The sequence below is a fragment of the Rattus norvegicus genome, chromosome 4 (genome assembly GCF_021556685.1).
Source record: "Rattus norvegicus strain SHRSP/BbbUtx chromosome 4, alternate assembly SHRSP_T2T, whole genome shotgun sequence".
Classification (NCBI taxonomy): domain Eukaryota; kingdom Metazoa; phylum Chordata; class Mammalia; order Rodentia; family Muridae; genus Rattus; species Rattus norvegicus.
The window spans coordinates 135760667-135771673 of record NC_141537.1 but is presented as its reverse complement, the minus strand read 5'-3'; the positions used below and the strand labels follow the sequence as shown (position 1 = coordinate 135771673).

The 11007-nt window shown below is 40.5% G+C and overlaps 1 pseudogene; it reads right to left on the bottom strand.

The window, feature by feature from the left end:
* Positions 1–3020: 3020 nt before the first annotated feature.
* On the bottom strand, positions 3021–3605 carry Rpl13-ps14 (ribosomal protein L13, pseudogene 14; annotated as a pseudogene).
* Between the last annotated feature and the right edge of the window lie 7402 nt (positions 3606–11007).

The window sequence follows — 11007 nt, the reverse complement described above, 5'->3', positions numbered from 1 at the left end:
TAATCTATATTCATTTCTTAAAGTAGAAAGATTTGGTTTTCCAAATGAAGTTTAATTAAAGAGAAGAATAAGAATTTATATATAAATCTTTTCTTCTTTCTTTCCTACCTTGCCTCATCTTTTCTTCTCTGTCTTCTCCCTTCTATCCTGTGGTCTTTTGTCCTTAGCATGACAAGTCCAGTTGGTTATTAATATTTTTTGAGCTAAATGATACATCCAGGAACTTGAAGAAACATTGTCTTCACAACTAGCCCCAACACAATAATGGTATATTTTTATTCTCATGATATTTTGACAGAGAACACATTGATACTATAAATAACTTGATTATACATCTCTTTGGTTGCAGTCAGCCTGACCTCATTTTATTCTGCATTGACTCCATTTCTAAATCAGCAAGTACAAGTTTTCTTCATTTACTAATATTAAAATCACCAAACAATAGCTTATAGTATGGTTGTAATGTACCACTTTGCTATATGTTCTTTTGCTATAGCCATGTGTCAAATATTGGGTAGTACATTTTTAAAAGCAAGATTTTGGTTTTGGAAAGTGGATGTTTAAGGTCAAGAGGTCGCAACTGGTAGGCCTATTATGTTGATGGAGCCCTAATACAGCGTAAAACATGACATGATGAGACTAGAGCATGTGAGGGATGAAACAAAGATACCTCCCATCACTTGAGAAAATCCAGTAACCCTTAAATGAGTGATGAGTGATAAACTCGCCATATTCTGTATCTATACCTGGTGCCACATACCTGCCTCTGTTCTAGTATTCTTCAGACTTTGTAAGGCACTGTGATGCTACATGCAGATCATTTTACACTAAACAGAGTAAAAAAAGTGGACACTAGAGGTAGGAAAACAAAGTTTCTGTTAAAATTCCACCGGTGTTTCTAGATTCTGACATCATTTTGAACATCTGTTGTTTAAAGTAGAGTTAGTGTCGACCTTCCTGGTATTCAATTTGTTGCTGTTGCTGTTTGGTGTGTGTGTGTGTGTGTGTTTGTGTGCATATTTTTGTTTTGATACAGAGTCTTACTATGTATCTGTAGCTGTCCTTGAACGCACTGTTTGTATGTACTGGCTAAGAACTCACAGAGATCCACCTGCTTCAGCCTCCCAAGGGCTGAGATGAAAGGCATTCACCACTCATCCCACCTCTATTTATTTGTTGTAGCTGTGTGTGAGAGACAATAACTAGGCTGGCTTTCAAAAGTTAAGGTTAATTTTTCTGGGAATAGTGAAAGTAGGGAATTGTCTTTCCAGTTATTTCCACTTGTCTAGCTGAATGATATTACTCATTTTGCTTTAAATTGTTTCTTTAAGATTTTAAAAAGACAGGGATAGATGTGCAATATTTCACACAAGTACTGTCTTCTGTATCCCTCCCACTCGTTGTAGATTTAAAACACCTAGGAAACTGCCTGACTTAATTTATGCTTGAAAAGCAATTCCCAAATAAACAGATTAATTAAGGTTCAGTTTTTATAAAGTTTTAGCACAGAACATGTTTACTTCTGAACGGAGGCTAAATACACTAAGTTTAGAAATGGAGGCACTTTGATTTCTAATATATACTTAGTGGTACTTACAAAATAATAATGTGTGAAGAAGTGCTCTCTGTATAAAATGATGGGAAATTAAAGTCATCATTCTGAAAGAAGAATTATACAGTCTCTGTAAATATACCTCCATTTGGATTTTTAGCTCACACGTACTCTTTAAGCATGGATTTTTATGGCCATGTACTTAACAATCAGTAATTTCTGTCTAATCTTCGAATTTACGACGCTGTTTATAATGCAATTTACATACATCACGATAGGATTAGGATCCATGTGTTTTTTCAGTACTAGCACATTTCATTCATTATAAAAACTGATAAATGTGACGGATCTATATTTTTGTAAAGCTGAAAAGAAACGAATAAAAACAAACATGGTGAGTCTTTCTAATTGGTACAGGGTTTAGGCAATTGTAAGGGGCCTTGATGAGGTTGTTTGCATAATGTTGTGATTGATGCTATCAAAGGCATTGAGTTTTAGAGCATAAGTGATCTTCCTTCCTGGTGTGAAGGTGCTCAAGACATGGATATCACTACTAGAGTAACGATAATAGTCTAAGAGTGGCTAGGAACATCCAGCCAAGATGCTTTGCTGTTGGCCTACGAAAAGCTGACTTCCTGAAGGCCGATGGGAAAGAGAAATGTAATGCCTAGGGCTCTCTGTTACCTGAAGGCAATGACCAAAGAACCAGAAATGGTAAAAAGACTTCTGATTTCAAATCAGACACTTGAGGAAAATCGGATGAATGAGCAGAAAGATGTGCTTGTCTGGTCAAACGGCCCTAAGAATTGCGCTGCCAGTTTGGATCTGTTTTTGTAGACTAAGAGACCACTCTGAAGCTCCCGGCATAATGGTTTTTTCATTAGAATTTGTAACACTAGTACTCCAGAAGAATTGAAGAGACCTTTGCAAAGCAGCAGACAATACACAACCAAAAGAAAAAATAATACATGCAAATTCTGTTCATGTATTTATAAATGCAGTTGGATACATTTTGCCTTTCCAATGATTACCGAAAGGTGTCATTACTTGTAGCAGCCCTGGTCAGGTACCTATGAAACAAAGTTTGTGCTTTTCTTTTCTTTTTTTTTTTCTGCTTTATAGAAAATGTATTGCAACTCTCCAACCGCGCATTACTTTCATTTCTTTTTTTCCTTTTTATATCTATTTATTTTATTGAAAATTTTATGTATTTACATTTTAAATGTTATTCCCTTTCCTGCCTCTCCCATCCTCCCTCCTCCCTACCCTTGCTTCTATGAAGAAGCTCCCACTCCCACCCACATCCTCCCACCTCAATGCCCTGGCGTTCCCCTACACTGGGGAAACGAGCCTTCACAGGACCAATGGCTTCTCCTCTTATTGATGCCAGACAATGCAGTCCTCTGCTACATATGCGGTCGGAGCCATATTCAACATCTTGCTCGGCAGCTTCCTTTGCCCTTTTTGCTCAGATGCCAAATAGCCAGGTATTGGCACGGGCCATACGAAGACTAGCAAAAGCCTTAAAATTCTTCTCTTCTTCTGTAAAGACTCTGATCTTTCCCTTTTTGTACACATTCCGGATGGGCATCACATGTTCTGTTAGCTGGGTGGCCAATCTAAGTTCTTCAGCAGAACTGTCTCCCTTCTTTGGAGCAGAAGCCTTCCTGGGGAAAAGTGTGAGCTTGGAGCAGTGCTCCTTCAGGTGCTAAATATTGGCCTTCAGTGATTCAGTGGATTTGTTTCGCCTCCTTGGGTCCACAAAGATGCCAATGGTGTTAGCCATTTTCTTGTGGATACCAGCCACCCTGAGTTCCTCCAGACTGAAGCCCCTGCCAGCCTGGACCTTGGTGTGGTATTTAACTGTAGGTCACTTCACTGTGGGCCTGATGGGATGTGACTTGGGCTGAGGGGCAATGCAGTGCGCTATCGCCTGCCGGATCTTATGTCTGCTGATCTTGTGTGCCAGCTGGTTGAACCAAGTGTCCACTTGCTGTTGCCAGTCCTTGTGGAAGTGCGGCTTCAGGATCATGCCATTCTGGCTGGGCACCATGCCTGCTTCTTACAAAGAACGGCCAAAGTTGCTCTTTAAAACTGCTCACTGTGTATAGAAGGAAGGAAACAGGCTGGAGAGGTTCAAGGAACCCAGTACCATTTTGTGTGACTATAAATCAACCTGTGAGGCACTCAAACACATTTCAATATCTGACAATTGGGAGCTGTAAATTCAAAACCTGTCATCTCTCTTAAACCTTGTTTGAATTCAAATTCTAATGAGGGTCCTTGCAGCACCCTACGGTTAAGGTGCACACACTTAAGTGGCGCACCACACGGAGTTTACGCACCAGCAGAACTTAACTATTAGTAAGATTTTTCTTTTGGAATGGCTCCAACAGTGCAAAAAGCCAAGTCCAATGATTTTGGTTCTACCAGAAGAGGCAGTGTTCTAAAAGTTAGTCTTGGGTTGCAAATATTCTTAATTTGTTCTTTCTACAAAGTCTTTTAAATACTTTTAAACTCTTATTTGTCTATGATTACCACGAGGAAGCCGAATATTGACAAAGGACAAAGGATTTTAGAATTGCTAGAGCCAATGTGTAGGGTTTATGTTGTAGGGAATTGTTTGTTTCTCTCTCTCTCTCTCTTTCTGCCTCTCTCTCTCTCTCTCTCTCTCTCTCTCTCTCTCTCTCTCTCTCTCTCTCTCTGTGTGTGTGTGTGTTTAAGATATTGTCTTATTGCATGACTATTTAATTAAAGCAAATACCCTCAAGTACCACAAACCTAATCAAATTATCTAAGTTTCTCTTAAGTACATCCATGATGGCATTACTTGTAATGCTATTTCATTATGCTCTGAAGGGAACATTATAACTTCCAGGTGGTTCCATACTTGAATGACTTCAGCAGCCACTGTACTATAAAAATACCATCTCTTCCCATTAAGGCTTTTAGCCCAATTAAAAAGCAAGCATCTTTGGGAGAGGTTATTATTCCCGTTGCCAGCGTTTCACAACTGACTGAATTCACAAACCACCTTTCTATATCCTCTGGCCCCCATTTATTTTATAAGAATTTAATTATATATCCCCACTAACTGCAATTAGTTATTCCAAATAAAGTCTCCTCTCCCTTCTTTGGTCTTTTCCTCTTTCTTCTGTCCCCCTCAACATCCCCCACACACACACCTCCCCCAAAGAAGCAAGTTCTGAACTATATCTCCCAGAATGTGAGAGCTCTGTATATCATACATACAGATGCAAATTCAGATACATATGTATATAGATACAACTCCATATGTTACTGGATGGAATTGACTTCATTGTAAATTATACAGTCATTTTTCCCCCAACGTCATAAGCAGTTCTTGACAAAGTGATGTTGTAGCTATGGGATGAATGTGTTCAGCATGGAGATGTCCTGGAAAGGATGGATATTGGGGTCATTGAATTTCTAATTATGAAGAATGCTGCTGCTAAGCCCAAGAGATGTTCTACATCCAAGACAGATGTACAGAAAATGAACACACACTTTAAAACTTGCAGCCAGGCAGATGTGAGAGGATGCAGGACACTGGGAGAGGGAGAATTTGAAAGCCTGGCCCTTGCTAAGTGCTCATTTAGCTGTATAACAAATTCCATCATATAAAACCAGCTTTAAAAGATGCTGTTTGTTTGCTTTATAATTGCTTTTCAGTAATATTAATATTTTATGGTTTATCGGGATAACGGAAGTCCCCTTCACCACACACCAGAATTAGTTCTTTCATTTCACCCCACTAGACTGCTTTCTGATTCGCTGCTTTGGAGGGGCATCCCAGACCTCTCTTCAAATATGCATAAATATCACAGGAATCTCCAAGCTGCAGCCCTGCTCTGTTTGAGCGAGTCATTAAAGCCATCCTGGGAAGTAATGCTTGGTCAATTCATTCTGTACTGTGGTCCACCCTGCCAGTACACTTGTAGGTAGTAGGTGGGCAGTTCATTACTTAGCTGGTTTTGTTTTCTCATATTACAGTAGCTGCAAAGCCTCCTGTGTTCCTGACAGGAGAGTGTGAAAGTCCACACCAGTTTTCTTCCCACTTTGACCCTAGATGATCTCCATAAGCAGACATTTCTGAGCACCTAGGGAACCTACAACTTGCCCTAGCTTAGAGAGCTCATTCCCATTGATGCCAGGTTAACTAGACCTTCAAGGCAATACTTTTTAAGAAGAGCTTGTTAGATTATGTTTTCCATGAGTTGGAGATTTTGGGAGCTACCGCTAACTATGCCTTCCTTAAGTTTGAACAATAAAAAAACACAATGAGATTTTTGATGAGCCAAGATACAGAACAATTCCTCTAAAATAGTCTTGCAAATATTGTCCAAGAAAATCTGCTCAGGAACAGCCTGGGCCACACACCGCCAGGTGTGACCTTGGCGATATGGGATATCTTCATTCATATGCCTTCCTTATTTTCTGTCACAGCCTTGACATAAGCTCCTTCAGTTTCCTTGCATGCTTGCTTTCTAAATAGATTCCACTGCATGCAATCTGCAGCTATTTGTAGCATCCAGTACATCCCGTTGTTTGTCTCGTCTTCCCTTTCCTCCTTCTCAATCTCAGATGGTTTCAGGTCTTGTCAGCTCATGTCACAACTCATTATTGAAGCTTACCTTTCCTGCCCTTTTGCCAATTGCTATCTCTTGCATTTGTCCTCCAGCCTGACAAACCCTTCGCTCCCTGCAGGGCCACTTGCTTGAGTCACTGAACCAGAAGGCTAGAGAAACCTGGGTAGCCGGTCTCTATCTACCCTGCATTAGACAGCATTATTTCCACTCCAGGGGGCCACTGAGCTCCCCTCAGAACCACTTAGGATCCGATTATATATATAACAGGCTAAGTTATATAAGCTCATGTAGAGATCGGTGATTCAAAAATACTACTAAGAGTAAGGAAAGAATAAGAGTCCCATTTGTAAGGTTTGCCGATGTTCACAGCTTAAACATTTCAACCGCATCTCAAGCATGGCAATTCTCAAGCTAGCAACTTGACCTCACTGAACATAAAGATAACTCCGTTGCTTTATTTTCATTGCTGAGCCAAAATAACCTGATAAAATTCCTGGATAAAGTAGGAAGGGTTTACTTCTCCTGCCACAAAAAGGGCACTGTGCATTGGAACAGACAAAGCACAATAAAAGAAGTTTGAGGCAGAAATTCACACTGCATGAACAGTCAGGAAACACAGAAGAATGAGTCCTGGCATTTAGCCAGTTTTCGTCATTTTATTCCATCCAAAGTGATGCCGCCGAGTTTTAGGTGGGTCTTCCTTCTGGAATTTACCCACTCTAGAAAATCCATCCTAGACAGGCATGGAGGCTTGTCTCTCATGGGTTGGGGCTTTGGCCCAAATGAAAAGGGAAGGTAACATCAGCACTCATCTCTCCCCATGGCCTGGGATATGCAATTTGTCAAGCTCCCCTGTGCTCTTACTGCTACACTTTCCACACCAGGACACACAGGATCTTAAAGCAATAGTCCAAAATAAATACTTCCTTCCCTAAGTAACTTAGGGATTTTATCTCATGAGCTAGAAAAGTAATACAACATGTCTTATTATATTTTGCTTTCTTTTAACACACCTTTACACACACACATGTCATTTTTAAATATTATATGTGTACATGGGATTTCTATACCATGAGGTATTTTTTTCCATGGAAGAGAGATTCTTCTCTCATACAATACATCTCAACTACAGTATCTCTTCCCTCCACTCCCTGCAGCTCCCCACTTGCTACCTCTCCCAAATCCACTTCTCCTCTGTTTCCCTTCAGAAAAGAGCAGGCCTCCAAGAGACAACAACCAAACAGAATGAAAAAAGATACAATAAGACAAAGCAACAGCCTTATATCTAGGCTGGACAACCCAGTAGGGGAAAAAAGTCCTAAATGGGTATTTTTAAGGACACTGTATTAATCTTTTTATTGCTTATTTCCAGTGTTTGAGTAGTGACGTCTTATGCAATCATCTTTTGACACTAGTGGCCATGAAATAAATTCTAACTCAAACTAGACAAGATTTGTGTTCTGAAGGCTGACACTCAGTTGTCAGAAACCACTCTCCCTCTTTTCATTCCTGCGGGAACTTTAGGAGACTCTTCACACACTTAGGAGAGTGTCATTAACCTGTTGTATCTTTGCCAAGCAACCAGACATAGTGACAGCTCTATAGATTTTATTTGTGCTTTTTTACTATGAGTAAAAGTGACTTTTAAAGTAGTTTTAAATGTCTCATTTTTTATACTCTATGAAACCTCTTTCATACTTGACAATGTCTTCTATGCATAGTTACCCTTGTGTTATCTTTTGACTTCACTCATTAATTTTCTCATGTAGAGTATTATCACATTTATGTCAAATGAGACTGGTGTTGACATTTCTATTCTAATTTCATATTATATTTATGTATATGCGGGGTGGTGCAGGTGTATGCAGGGTCCATGATAACAGAACATAGAGTGACAGGTGGTTGTGAGGCATCTGACACATGTTCTCCAGAAGAACAATAAGCACTCTCAACAACTGAGCCATCTCTCCAGTTCATCTTTATTCTAGAACATGTTAGTGCCATGTTCATACCCCTTTTAGCTTTTGAGGAATAACAGAATGACACAGCTATCATTCCTGAAATATCCAGCTGTCCTCACTGAAATGCTATGGCCCCATTATTAAACACTAATGCCAGCTTATACTTAGTTTTGAGTTTAATTCTAGACCTTGTTTTCTGTTCTGTTGAGCTAACAGTAAGTTTTGGAAAGAGGGATATCAGAAAAATCTATATAGATAGACTACCAAAAGAAGGGGAGGACAGGAGGATATTATTCACTAAAATGCAAAGAAATATAGTGTGTGAGAGTTAAAAAATGAGGAAAGGGCATTCAGATTGAGATTAAGAAGGATGGCATTGGGTCTCCCTTCTGCAGAATTCTTAGTGAGGTAATTTAACTCCAAGACCTCCTCACACTTTTCCTCTGCTCTCTTCTCCTCATCCCCTACTCTTTTTTCCTCCTTGCATCTTAAAGATGTCACCAACTTTGTAAGTACAACTATGGTCACTGTCTTAGTTGTGGGTTGTATTGCTGTGAGGAAATACCACATCCAAAGCAACTCAAGGAGGAACAGGTTAGTTTGGCTTATGTTTTCACATTGCTGTTCATCATCGAAGGAAGTCAGAACAGCAACTCAAACAGGTCTGGAACCTGGAGGGAGGAGCTGATACAGAGCTCATGGAAGAGCACTGCTTACTGACTTGCTCCTCTTGACTTGCTCATCCTTTCTTATAGTACCCAGAATCCCCAGCCCAGGGATGGTAGCAGCTACAGTGTGCATGTGTATGTGTATATGGGGGGGGGGGATTCATCAATCAATTACTAATTAAGAAAATGCCTTACAGGCTTTTCTATATCCTGATCTTATGTATTACCTTAGTTGAGGGTCCCTCTTCTCTGAGGTCTGAGACTGTGTCAAGTTGACAAAAAAACTAGTCAACGCAGTCACCAAAGTCACCTTTGCTCTTTTCACCGAAGAGTTTCTTATTTCTCATCTACTTCCTCTGTAGTTCGCTGTCTTTGATCATTTTTTATTGCTCTAAAAGAATGCCTGATGGTGGGTAAGGTATAAGAAGAGAAAGTCTATTTGGCTTATAATTATGGCAGCTAGAATGTCCAAACATCCTGTTAGTAGAACCTGGAGAAGGTTATTGGTATCAAAATAACTTGAATGGCGATACATGACTAGGGCATCTTCTAGGCCAATAGTTAGCCATGCATCTACCATTCTATGTAAGACAAATAGAAATAGTGGGATAGGAGGCTTGGAGAACTCATTGGTTCCTACAGCCTCCCCAATGAATGGAATGCAGACTTGGGGAGTACTCACATCTGCACGGCACAGAGGCCTGGCTAACTGTAGGGAGTGCCAAAGCCTGTGGAACAGGCGAATAGAACACTCTTATCAGCAGCCACTTGCCTCATAAGCTGTGCCTGCTCTTGTATTATAGCATGATATCCACTGGTACTTGTGTGTAATTTTAGAAACATGCTTACTTGTTCCTTTGCCCAGGACTCGAGCTCTCAGCTTAGCTCCAAGATTATGCTCTTGCCAGCCCTAGCTCCAGACTTAACTCGGCTAACAGCCAGGTAACCATTTTTTCCCTGGGAACTGTGATCGCTCACCCAGCCCTTCATGGCTAGCTTCTCCGAGCCACCAACAAACACCCCAGCTTCCTGCTTTCTCCTCCTGCCCACAGATGGAAAACACTATAGACTGTTTTATTATTTTAAAACTAGCCAGATAACTCAATGGCTGGGTGAAGAATTTCCTGCCTTAATCATATCAACTAGTTCCCTCCATCTCCTTTGGTCCCTGCTCAAGGCAGAGGCTACACACTCTAGGGGCCCCAAGACCTACACATCTGCTGCTTCTTCCTCGCTTCAAAACCAGGTTTGGAAACTGTTCTCTCCAACTCTTCTCTTCCTCTTGGCACCCAGAAATCCCACCTCTTTCCTATTGCCCAGCAATTGGCTTCTACCTCCTTTACTGACACAATCAAGAACCAATTAGGGAATCGGCATCTCCCTGTATAGGTTCTAGCATAGCACTTGGCAGCCCTGATAGCCTTCTCTTACTTGCTTGCCCTTGAACACCATGGCTCTGAAAGTGCTATGAATCTCTTTAACCTTTCCTTGAACTTGAATACTGGATTTTCTGGATGAAAATGACAATGGGAAAGGTAAGAAACCTCCAATTTAGTGTCCCCAGGAGCCGTGTGTGTGTGTGTGTGTGTGTGTGTGTGTGTGTGTGTGTGTGTGTGTGTGTTTTAAAGCAAAAACCTGAAAAATAAGGATTGTGGTCTAAGCGAATGACATACAGTGTGTCGTCATGGTCCAGCTGGCCTTGGTTAAATCCAAAGGCCGAGCACGTGCAGGTTTAGGACTCAGCCAATCAGGACAGAACTCACGAGGAATGTGGCTACAGCACTGGCTATGAAGTCTTGTCTTTTACATTTTTCACAGCAGGAACAATCATTTAAAGCTCCTATAATGTGACTATGACTCCAAGCACACAAAATCAACAATCTAACTGTGCAGCATCCAAATGCTCCTTAGGATTTCCTCTCTTGGCCAGGAATGTAATTTTAAATTTCCTGGCTTTTCTTCCCTAGAAATCAAATATATGAAGAATTTATTTCATTTTTAAATCACAAGTAATTGAGACCAAATAAGCAACAGGAGCATGGACATTGTCTATGAAGCAGCAGGGCCCCATCCCTGTCCTGTATTTCATACTTGGTAATGTAAGTGCTGGAGCTGAATTAATAGGAAAAGGCCATTTAGAATCTCATTTAAAAGAAGCCACTTTATTTCCTTTACTTTTGCCATGAGACAAATAATCATAGAATAATTCACAAGCA